Raw genomic sequence first — 13,207 nt, 5'->3', positions numbered from 1 at the left:
ACAGACACACACACACAACAACAACAACAAAATAACATTGATATAGCGCATTTCACGTCGGGAGAATGTCAGACACACACACAGACACAGATGCACACAAACAGAGACGCACACACACACACATACACACACATACAGACACACACAGACACACACGTACACACACAGAAACAGACACACACAGAGGCAGACTCTCACACACGCACGTATACACACCCAGACAGACACACACACACCATACAGACACACACACACATACACAGAACAACAACAACAAAATTACATTGATATCGCACATTTTACGTCGGGAGAATGTCACACACACACACACACACAGACATACATACATACAGACACGCTCAGACATATACAGACACAGACATACACACACACAGACATGCAGGCACACACAGACAGACACACGCACACACACAGATGCAGACACACGCACACACACACAGATGCAGACACACTACACATAGACCTGCATACACACTCAGACAGACACACACACAGAGAGACACACACACCACAGACACACACGTAGAGACACACACACACAGAGACCCACACGCAGAGACACACACACACAGACACACACACACAGAGACACACACACAGACAGAAAAGTCCACAAATTCACTGCCCTCTGAGCGAAGAAATCTTTCACCGTACACACATACAAACACAGTGACACACACAGACGCGCAGACACACACACGCAGATACACACACACTCACACAGTCGCACATACACAGAACCACAGACACGCAAACACACAGTTGCACACACACACACACAAACGTACAGACACAGATGCACACACACAGACGTGCGCGCACACAGACACGAACCCACAGAGACACAGACACACACACCCACATAGACACACACACACACACCATACAGACACACACACAACAACAACAACAACAAAATAACATTTATATAGCGCATTTCACGTCGGAAGAATGTCAGACACACACACAGACACAGATGCACACAAACAGAGACGCACACACATACACACACACAGACACACACAGACACACAAAGAAACAGACACACACAGACGCAGACGCTCACACACACAGACACATATACACACCCAGACAGACACACACACATGCACACAGACGCGCATACACACACAGATGTGTACACAAACACACAGATGCGCACACACACACACACACACACATATACACCCAGACAAACACACACCCAGACAGATACACACACAGACACACACACATAGACAGACACACACATACACACACACATGCGCAGAAACAGACACACACAGAAACACACACACACACAGAAACACACACACACAAACACTCACAGACAGACGCAGACACAGAGAGACACAGACACACACACACACGGCTGGAATCCTCGTGCCTTCAGTCACTACACCCGAAACTCTGGAACTCTCCCCCTCAACCCCTCGCCCCCTCCTTCCCCATCTTCAGGTCACGACTCGAGTGGCCACTGATTTGTAGACAAGTGAGAGGTTCTTGAAATCGATCGGATCTGTGAGATAACAGACACCACCACAGAGACACACAGAGACACACAGAGACACACAGAGAGACACAGAGACAGAGAGAGAGAGAGAGATACACACACACACACAGATAGACATACATACAGAGAGAGACATTCACACAGAGACACACAGACAGAGACACACACACACATAAAGGGAGACATATACCCTCTCACACTGACTCACTCTCTCTTACCAGGTTAATCTGCTGCTGGAGTCTCTCATTACTCTCATTACCTGGAGTCTCTCAAGACTTCTCTCTTGCTCTCTGGCATCTCTTTCGCTAAAGAATTCCCACTCTCACCAAATTCCTGCACAGAATTCCCACTCTGTCCCGTCCTCACTCAGGTACGTCCTCGCTCTGCTGGGCTCTCTGCTCGAGGCCTTGGCTTTCAAGCAGAAACTTTCTTGAAGGAGAACAAGTCCATAGCGATTTTTCTTTGGTCAACAGTTGACCAATTCCAGGACAACCCAGAATTCTGGATGGAGTTAGCGACAGAGAGCAACAGAGAGAGCCAGAGAGAGAACAAGAGAGAGCTCAAGTGAGAGAGTGAGAGAGAGAACGAGAGAGATAAGCAGAGAGAGTCAGAGAGGGAGAGCTAGAGAGAGAGACACAGAGAGACAGCGAGAGAGAGCCAGGGAGAGAGCGACAGTGAGAGCCAGAGAGAGAGCCAGAGAGAGAGCAAGAGAGAGAGACAGAGAGAGAGACAGACAGAGAGAGAGACAGAGAGAGAGACAGAGAGAGATGGAGTGAGAAAGCGACTCTGTTAAGAGGCCACACATCCCATCCCACACACAGCAATCTCCAAGTTGAGGGACATCCATGGATCTCAAGCCCAGTGATGGGTCTCTCTCTATATGTGGCTCATGAACAACATCTGGCGACCAAACCTGTTGTCGAGCCGTGTCAGCAACACAAGCCCCAAACTGGTGACCAGCAGCTGTATTGGGTACCAAACAATGGGAGCATTACCGAGCAAGTTAGCCACCAGGTTGGTTACCAAATAAGGGCAGAACCTGGGAAACCATGTGCCTGCTGGGGGGGAGGGGGGGAGGGGGACGTGGGGTCTCCTTAGACCCCAACGGGCTTCAAGGTGACATACCTGGCAACAGGAAGTCAGCACGGAACCAACCCTCGGTGGTAATCTCCATGGCAACCAATGGGCTTAGGTCTCCCTAAGACGTAGGAGCAGGAGTAGGCCATTCAGCCCCTCGAGCCTAAGCTACGGGGAGTCCTTACTCCACACGTCTGATAATAATCCCTCAAAGAAATAAGAAATTGGCCATTTCAACCCACGGCTGTTTGTGGGACACTGTTGTGCATAATTGGTTCCCACATTTCACCCACAAATATACAAATATACAGTCAATTCACTTTGCAGCCGATTCACAAATACCGTCCTCTGTCCAATCTATGACCCTCAGTCTTCAATATGTTGAAGGACTGAGCAGCCACAGCCTCTGGGGTAGAGAATTCCACAAATTCACTGCCCTCTGAGCGAAGAAATGTTTCCTCAACTCAGTTCAAAAGACTGACCCTTAATCTTGAGACTATGACCCCAGTTTCAGATTCTCCAAACAGTAAGACTTCTATGTGACTCCTTGTCAAATGCCTTCTGGAAATCCAAATACACCACATCTACTGGTTCCGCCCTATCTAACCTGACAGGTACACCCTCAAAAAACTCTATATGGTTTGTTAAACACGATTTCCCTTTCGTAAAGCCGTGGCGACTCTGCCTAATCATGTTAGGATTTTCTAAGTACCCCATCCTACAGCTAATGCTCTTCACACTCTTGACAAACTTCACCTCATCCTCTTTGGAATGGGGTAAGGATGAGGAGAGAGCGCACATTCCATCCCATTCCAGACATGGGGACATTTCTTTGTCATTTATCCGTTCATTGAACCCAACTGAGAATTCCCTGCATCCCACCTACACATGGAAACCCCAGAGATAGATGGTTGGAATGGAATCCGCTCTCTCACTCTCTCCCTGGGGGGACACATCCTGTTTGCCTCATTCCCCAATGTATTGATTATATCTAATTAAACAATGGTGAAAGGATTAAATATAATAACTCAGGAAAATATTATGATCTTGTTCCCACTCAAGCTCTGTTAACCCTGCAAGCCAAAGCCATGGTCAGACTCCAGCAGTATCCCAACCCACACTCTGGGGTCCCCAAGCCTCGCCATCCAAGCCTGATATTGGTTAAACCATCACAGAAGTGGCTGGGAACACTCAGCAGGTCAGGCAGCATCTATGGAGAGAGGAAAGTGAGTCAACATTTCAGGTCGATGACCATAAGACCTTAAGACATAGGAGCAGGAGTAGGCCATTCAGCCCCTCGAGCCTGTTCCGCATTTAATAAGATCATGGCTGATCTTCTAACCTAATTCCATTTACCCGCCCTATCCCCAGAGCCCTTAATCCCTCTCTCCTTTAGAAATCTATCCATTCTGATCTTTTATCAGAATTCTGATGTCAGCGAGAGATAGAGAGGGACAGAGAGTGAGAGATAGAGAGGAGACAGAGAGTGAGAGATAGAGAGAGAGACAGAGAGTGAGAGATAGAGAGGGACAGAGAGTGAGAGATAGAGAGAGAGACACAGAGTGAGAGATAGCGAGAGAGAGAGACAGAGAGTGAGAGATAGAGAGAGACACAGAGTGAGAGATAGAGAGAGAGTGAGAAATAGAGAGAGAGAGACAGAGAGTGAGAGATAGACAGGGACAGAGAGTGAGAGATAGAGAGAGAGACACAGAGTGAGAGATAGCGAGAGAGAGAGACAGAGAGTGAGAGATAGAGAGAGAGACAGAGAGTGAGAGATAGAGAGAGAGAGAGGCAGAGAGTGAGAGATAGACAGGGATAGAGAGTGAGAGATAGAGAGAGAGACAGAGAGTGAGAGATAGAGAGAGAGAGAGACAGAGAGTGAGAGATAGATAGGGACAGAGAGCGAGAGATAGAGAGAGAGAGACAGAGTGAGAGATAGAGAGAGAGACAGAGAGTGAGAATAGAGAGAGAGACACAGAGTGAAGATAGCGAGAGAGAGAGACAGAGAGTGAGGGATAGAGAGTGAGACACGGAGTGAGAGATAGAGAAAGCGAGAGACAGAGATTGAGAGACAGAGAGAGACAGAGAGTGAGAGATATGGGGACACAGAGAGTCAGAGGTACAGAGACACAGAGAGTGAAAGACACAGAGACACAGAGAGTGAGAGATATAGAGACTCATAGAATGAGAGATATAGAAAGACAGAGTGAGAGATATCGAGAGACAGTGGGAAATGTTGGGACACAAAGCGTGAGATAGACATATATATATATAGAGAGAGGGAGAAATACAGACAGACAGAGATATAGACAGAGACAATGACAGAAAGAGATATTTGCTGACTCTAAAGGATGGGAATTAACAGGAAACTTCCATTTGATGCCGGGACTCATTATGCTGTGAAACCGTCTCAAAGTGCTTCACAGGGTTTTGCTGTAAAGTGTAGTGACTGCGTTTGCAGACAAACATGTGGATGTCAGTCTGGTTGGATATTCTCAAGGCCAATGTGATGAATGTGGCGGACACCAGGCTGAACACAAACAGCTCTTCACTAATGAATGAGCATCAAATCCACTCTCAGGAACCCCCAGTCCTCCGCTAACCCAGTTTTAAATCTGTCTCGTCCTGTGATGTTCCTGCAATCAATGATTAAATGGCCTCGGCCACAAAACATCTTCAGGAAGGTTTGAATTTGAAAAAATATAACAATCTTTCATTCAATACAGCAATTCTCAAAGTGCTTGATAGATTTTTTATAGTGAAGTGACTGTGTATTACGCTGTGTTTGACTGTCCTCCTTGGGGTTGGGGGGAAGGTAAGTGGGGTCTCCCTGTCGCTGATCTGGCCCCAAGGTGACACATTGATGGCTTTGCCGAGGGGTCTCCAGGGACTGTAAGGGCTAAATAAACTTGTGACCCTGGGGGTGAAGTCAGGACCAACACAAATTCTTCAATCAATTGATATTTATTCATACAAATGAGTAAAAAAATGACATTTCATCAAATCAAATGAATGCTGACGACAGGTTAGTAAAGTTCACCCAATGGGTTGATGGGATCAATGTGGGGCTTTGATGTAGGAATTGTCTTGTTAACGTGCAGTGATCCATGTTGGTTGGACTATATCCCTCTTCCCTCCAGATTGGCTGTGGGGAGTGAGTCCATTCTCTCTTCTCCGATATAACCCCAAATCTCTGCCTCTTTCTCCCTTTTTGGTCCCAGACACCAGTCTGTTCAATGTCATGTTAGAAACACCGACTGCAAACACAGGACAAACTTGATCAAAATTCCACCCGACTGAACCCAAACCAATCTATTGTTGGGCAAACCTTCAGCCACTGTCCACGAGGGTCTTCACACCCAAACCCAACCCACACACACCCAGACACACACTGACAGACACACACACACACAGACAGAGCATAGACACACTCACACAAACAGACACACAGGTATACACACACAGACGCACACACACACCCACACGGCTGGAATCCTCGTGCCTTCAGCCACTACACCCGAAACTCTGGAACTCTCTCCTCAACCCCTCGCCCCCTCCTTCCCCATCTTCAGGTCACGACTCGAGTGGCTGAAAGCATTGCCACCGATTTCTAGACAAGTGAGAGGTTCTTGAACTCGATCTGATCTGTGAGATAACAGACACTGAGACAGAGACACACAGAGAGACTCAGAGACACACAGAGATACAGAGAGACACACACAGAGACACACAGAGACGCACACAGAGAGACACACACACACAGAGATACACAGAGGGAGACACACTGACAGACACACATGTGGAGAGAGACATACATAGAGAGAAATAGAGAGAGACAGAGAGACACAGAGAGAGAGAGAGAGAGAGACACATACATAAAGTACGATGTATACGGAGACACACACACAGACACAGACATAACTACACAGACAGAGACATACACACACAGAGATATAAACGGAGACACACACACACACAGAAGTACACACACACAGACAGACACCCACACACTCCCACACTGACTCCCACTCCCTTACCGGGTTAATCAGCTGTTGGAGTCTCTCATTAACGCCGTTGATGTCAAACTCTTCAAATCTGTTGATCTCAAATGTTTCAAACCTGCAGTGAAACTTGGCTCAGGTTTGGCGGTGCCCAGGAATCCAACCCTGGTCCTCTGGCTTGCGGGGCGAGTGCTCTAACCACTACACCACAGGACTCCACAGGAACCTTTTCCATCTGGAAATAGAAATCCTTGTCTGCACCGCCTGAAAGAGGATAAGGCCGAGTTACCACACAAGACATCACCAGAGAGATTCGGGAGGAAAAGGCCTTTGGGCCCATTTGATTGCAAACTTCCCCAACGTCAGCCCATCACAGCATCTCAACTGGTTTGGGGATCGAGTCCCGGCTCAACCTTAGTGGATCCCCCTCCACTGAGAGGGTGAGAGAGAGAGGGGGTGAGAGAGAGAGAGAGAGAGAGATAGAGAGAGTGAGGGAGAGCAAGAAAAAGAGAGATAGAGAGAGAGCGAGAGATAGAGAGAGAGCGAGAGAGAGAGAGAGAGAGAGTGAGGGAGAGCAAGAAAGTGAGAGATAGAGAGAGATAGAGAGAGAGTGAGAGAGAGAGAGCTTGAGGGAGAGCAAGAAAGAGAGAGATAGAGAGAGAGCGAGAGATAGAGAGAGAGCGAGAGAGAGAGCAAGAGAGAGGGAGAGGAAGAGAGGGAGAGAGTGAGAGAGAGTGAGAGAGAGGGAGAGGGTGAGCCAGAGACAGAGAGAGCGAGACAGAGAGAAAGAGTGAGAGAAAGAGTGAGCCAAAGAGAGGGTGAGCCAGAGAGAGGGAGTGAGAGAGAGCGAGAGAGAGAGAATGGGAGAGAGAGAGAGCGAGAGAGAGAGAGACAGAGAGAGAGAGAGAGGGAAACCGTTGCCACGTTTATGATGTTCCATAACAGACAGTTCAATATCTCATCCAAATGCCGTCTCCGTCCATGTTGTGGTTCTGGTAGAAATCACTGCGCTCCTCCTCCTGCTCCTTCATGTCCTCCTCCTGCTCCAGTTTGAACACGAGCTGCAACGGGACAGTGAGGGGGGAAATCCCCGTACCCTCCGCTCCCCCAGCGCCGGCCGCGCTTTCAGCCATTATGCCCCGAAACTCTGGAACTCTCTCCCCCAACACTTGTCCCCTCCGACCCCATCTTCAGGGGCTCCTCGAGTGGCTGAAGCCCGTGGCCACTGATCAGCACCAGACACACAGAGAGAGACACACACACACACACACACATATGTACACACACACAAACAGACATACAAACACAGACCTACAGATGCACATACAACAAAAACAACAACAAGATTCCATTTATAAAGCGCCTTTCACGTCAGGAGGACGTCCCAAGGCGCTGCACAGTTGGGTCAGGACCCGAGCATTGGGGGGAAATGGTCAGGGTGAGGGGAGGGAAGGGAGGGAGCGAGGAGGGGGGAAATGGTCAGGGTGAGGGGAGGGGAGGGAGGGAGCGAGGAGGGGGGAAATGGTCAGGGTGAGGGGAGGGAAGGGAGGGAGCGAGGAGGGGGGAAATGGTCAGGGTGAGGGGAGGGGAGGGAGGGAGCGAGGAGGGGGGAAATGGTCAGGGTGAGGGGAGGGAAGGGAGGGAGCGAGGAGGGGGGAGATGGTCAGGGTGAGGGGAGGGGAGGGAGGGAGCGAGGAGGGGGGAGATGGTCAGGGTGAGGGGAGGGAAGGGAGGGAGCGAGGAGGGGGTAGAGAGTCGAGAGGAGAGCTGAAGGCTGAAGGTCAAAGAGAAAGGTTTTGAGACCGGCCTTGAAGGGGGAAAGGGAGGAGGCGGCGAAGGCACTGGGGATAGAGTTCCAGAGCCTCGGGGCTGAGAGGCTGAAGGCCACCGATGGTCGGGCGGTTGGGGCGGGGGACGTGGAGCAGACCGGAGCCAGAGGAACGGAGGGTACGGGCAGGTAGGGAGGGGGATAGTAGGTCGGAGAGGTAGGAGGGAGCGAGGCCGTGAATGGCCTTGTAGGTGAGGATGAGGATCTTGAAATCAAATACATACAGACACACACAGACACAAACTCAGAGACAAACACACAGACGTACACACACACACAGACATACACACATACAAACACAGTAACACACACACAGACACACGCAGACACGCAGGCGCACACATACAGACCCACACAGATGCACACACACAGACACGCGCGCAAACAGACCCACCCCCACAGAGACACACGCACACAGACACACACACACACCATACAGACACACACACACACACACAGACCATACAGACACACACACACACATAAACAACAAAATTACATTTATATCGCGCATTTCACGTCGGGAGAATGTCACAGACACAGCCACAGACATACATACAGACATACTCAGACATATACATGTACAGACAGACATACACACACAGACATGCACGCGCACACAGACAGACACACACACATAGATGCAGACACACGCACACAGGTGCTCACACACACAGACACACATGCAAACACAGTGACACACACACACAGACACACATACACAGAACACACAGACACAGATACGCACACACAGACATATCTACAGACACAGTGACACACACACACACAGACACTCGCATACACACCCACGCAGGCACACCCACACTCACACCCACACACAGACCCATACAGACGCGCGAACACACAGATGCACACACACAGACGCGTGCGCACACAGAAGCACATCCACAAAGACACGCGCACACACACACACACACACCATACAGACACACACACACACACACACACCATACAGACACACACACATACACAGAACAACAACAAAATTACATTTTTATAGCGCATTTCACGTCGGGAGAATGTCACACACACAGACACAGACACAGATGCACACACCAGAGACGCACACACACACACACACACAAACAGACATACATATACACATACAGACACACACCGACATATACGCACACAGACACAGACATACACACACCGACAGACACACACACACGCAGACACACATACGCAGATGCTCACACATGCAGACACGCATACACACCCAGTCAGACACACACACACACACGCACACAGACGCGCATACACACACAGATGCGCACACACAGAGACAGGCAGACACATATATACCCAGACAGATACACACACAGACACACATAAACAGACACCCTCAGACAGACACACACACAGACACACACACACATGCAGAAACACACACAAAAAAAACACACACAGATAGACACAGGTACACAAACACAGACAGACACAGACACAGGAATCAGACACACTCATAGAAACACACGCACACACAAATACACACACATGTACACACACAAACAGATGTACAAACACAGACGTACACACACAAATAGAAACACGCGCATACACACACGTACACACAGACATACACACAGACATACACAGACATGCACAGACAGACACACACACAGACAGATGCGCCAACACAGACATACCTACAGACACACAGACACCCGCACACAGACAGACGCGCGCACACACACACAGATGCGCACACACAGAGACAGGCACACACATATACACCCAGACAGATACACACACAGACACACATAGACAGATACCCTCAGACAGACACACAGACACACACATACACACACATGCAGAAACAGACACACACAGATACACACACACAAAAAAAACACACACACACAGACAGACACAGATACAGACAGACACAGACACAGACACACGGCTGGAATCCTCGCGCCTTCAGCCACTACACCCGAAACTCTGGAACTCTCCCCCTCAACCCCTCGCCCCCTCCTTCCCCATCTTCAGGTCACGACTCGAGTGGCCACCGATTTGTAGACAAGTGAGAGGTTCTTGAACTCGATCGGATCTGTGAGATAACAGACACCACGACAGAGACACACAGAGAGCCACAGAGACACACAGAGAGACACAGAGAGACACAGAGAGACACAGAGAGACACACACACAGAGAGACACACAGAGAGAGAGAGTGGCACTGACAGACACACATGTAGAGAGAGACATACACAGAGAGACATACACACAGAGAGAGAGAGAGAGAGAGAGACATACACAAAGTACGATGTATACGGAGACACACACACACACACAGACATAACCACACAGACAGAGACACACACACACAGAGATATAAACGGAGACAAATGCCGTCTCCGTCCATGTTGTGGTTCTGGTAGAAATCACTGCGCTCCTCCTCCTGCTCCTTCATGTCCTCCTCCTGCTCCAGTTTGAACACGAGCTGCAACGGGACAGTGAGGGGGGAAATCCCCGTACCCTCCGCTCCCCCAGCGCCGGCCGCGCTTTCAGTCATTATGCCCCGAAACTCTGGAACTCTCTCCCCCAACACTTGTCCCCTCCGACCCCATCTTCAGGGGCTCCTCGAGTGGCTGAAGCCCGTGGCCACTGATCAGCACCAGACACACAGAGAGAGACACACACACACATACACACACACACACAAACAGACGTACAAACACAGACGTACACACACACATAGACACACACACACACACACATAGACAGACACACAAACAGACATACAAACACAGACCTACAGATGCACATACAGACACACACAGACACAAACTCAGAGACAAACACACAGACATTCACACACACACAGACATACACACATACAAACACAGTGACACACACACAGACACACGCAGACACGCAGGCGCACACATACAGACCCACACAGATGCACACACACAGACACGCGCGCAAACAGACCCACCCCCACAGAGACACACGCACACAGACACACACACACACCATACAGACACACACACACACACACACACACACAGACCATACAGACACACACACACACATATAAACCACAAAATTACATTTATATCGCGCATTTCACGTCGGGAGAATGTCACAGACACAGCCACAGACATACATACAGACACACTCAGACATATACATATACAGACAGACATACACACACACACAGACATGCACGCACACACAGACAGACACACACACATAGATGCAGACACACGCACACAGGTGCTCACACACACAGACACGCATACACACCCAGACAGACACACACACGCACAGAGACACACCCAGACAGACACACACACAGACACACACACAGACACACACACACAGAGACAGAGAATTCCATAAATTCACTGCCCTCCGAGCGGAGAAATGTGTTCACCGTACACACATACAAACACAGTGACACACACACAGACGCACAGACACACACACACAGCGACACACACACACACTCACAAAGTCGCACATACACAGAACCACACAGACGCGCAAACACACAGTTGCACACACACACACACACACAAACGTACACAGACACAGCCGTGCGCGCACACGGATGCGAACCCACAGAGACACAGACACACACACCCACATAGACACATACACACACACACAACACAGACACACACACACCATACAGACACACACACAACAACAACAACAAAGTTACATTTATATAGCGCATTTCACGTCGGGAGAATGACATTCACACACAGACATACAGACACACACACACACGGACACACACACCCTACAGCCACACACACACACACACACATACACACAGAGAAACAGACACACACACACAGACAGATACAGATAGACACACACATGGCTGGAATCCTTGTGCCTTCAGCCACTACTCCCCGAAACTCACATAGACAGACACCCTCAGACAGACAGACACACACACACACACACACGCAGAAACAGACGCACACAGATACACACACACACACACTCAGAGAAACACACACAAACACACACACAGACACACAGACACAGATAGACACAGACGCACACACGGCTGGAATCCTCGCGCCTCTCCCCCTCAACCCCTCGCCCCCTCCTTCCCCATCTTCAGGTCACGACTCGAGTGGCTGAAAGCATTGCCACCGATTTGTAGACACGTGAGAGGTTCTTGAACTCGATCTGATCTGTGAGATAACAGACACCACGACAGAGACACACAGAGAGACACACAGAGAGACACAGAGAGACACACAGAGAGACACAGAGAGAGACAAACACACAGAGAGACACACACACAGACATACACAGAGAGATAGAGACACAGACATACACAGAAAAAGAGAGAGACACACACAAAGTAAGATGTATACGGAGACACACACACACACACAGACGTAACCACACAGACAGAGACATACACACACAGAGATATAAACGGAGACATACACACACACAGAAGTACACACACACAGACAGACATCCACACACTCATACACTGATACACACAGAGAGACACACAGAGAGAGACACACACGGCGATATACATACAGGGACACACACACAGAGAGATATACACAGAGAGAGACATTCACACAGAGACACACAGACAGAGAGACACACACATAAAGGGAGACATATACCCTCTCACACTGACTCACTCTCTCTTACCAGGTTAATCTGCTGCTGGAGTCTCTCATTACTCTCATTACCTGGAGTCTCTCAAGACTTCTCTCTTGCTCTCTGGCATCTCTTTCGCTGAACAATTCC

At 49.3% G+C, this 13,207-nt stretch overlaps 1 long non-coding RNA gene across 1 annotated transcript; it reads left to right on the top strand.

Moving 5' to 3' along the window:
* The first annotated feature begins 10,449 nt into the window (after positions 1 to 10,449).
* Positions 10,450 to 12,639, top strand: LOC121852729. Its single transcript, XR_006086227.1, has 2 exons — positions 10,450 to 10,494; positions 12,605 to 12,639. It is a non-coding gene; the product is annotated as an uncharacterized LOC121852729 (long non-coding RNA).
* The last annotated feature ends 568 nt before the right edge of the window (positions 12,640 to 13,207 follow it).

The sequence above is a fragment of the Callorhinchus milii genome, unplaced genomic scaffold, assembly GCF_018977255.1.
Source record: "Callorhinchus milii isolate IMCB2004 unplaced genomic scaffold, IMCB_Cmil_1.0 Scaffold1134, whole genome shotgun sequence".
Classification (NCBI taxonomy): domain Eukaryota; kingdom Metazoa; phylum Chordata; class Chondrichthyes; order Chimaeriformes; family Callorhinchidae; genus Callorhinchus; species Callorhinchus milii.
Note: the sequence above shows the minus strand (reverse complement) of the source record. Positions and strands in the feature narration are given on the sequence as shown.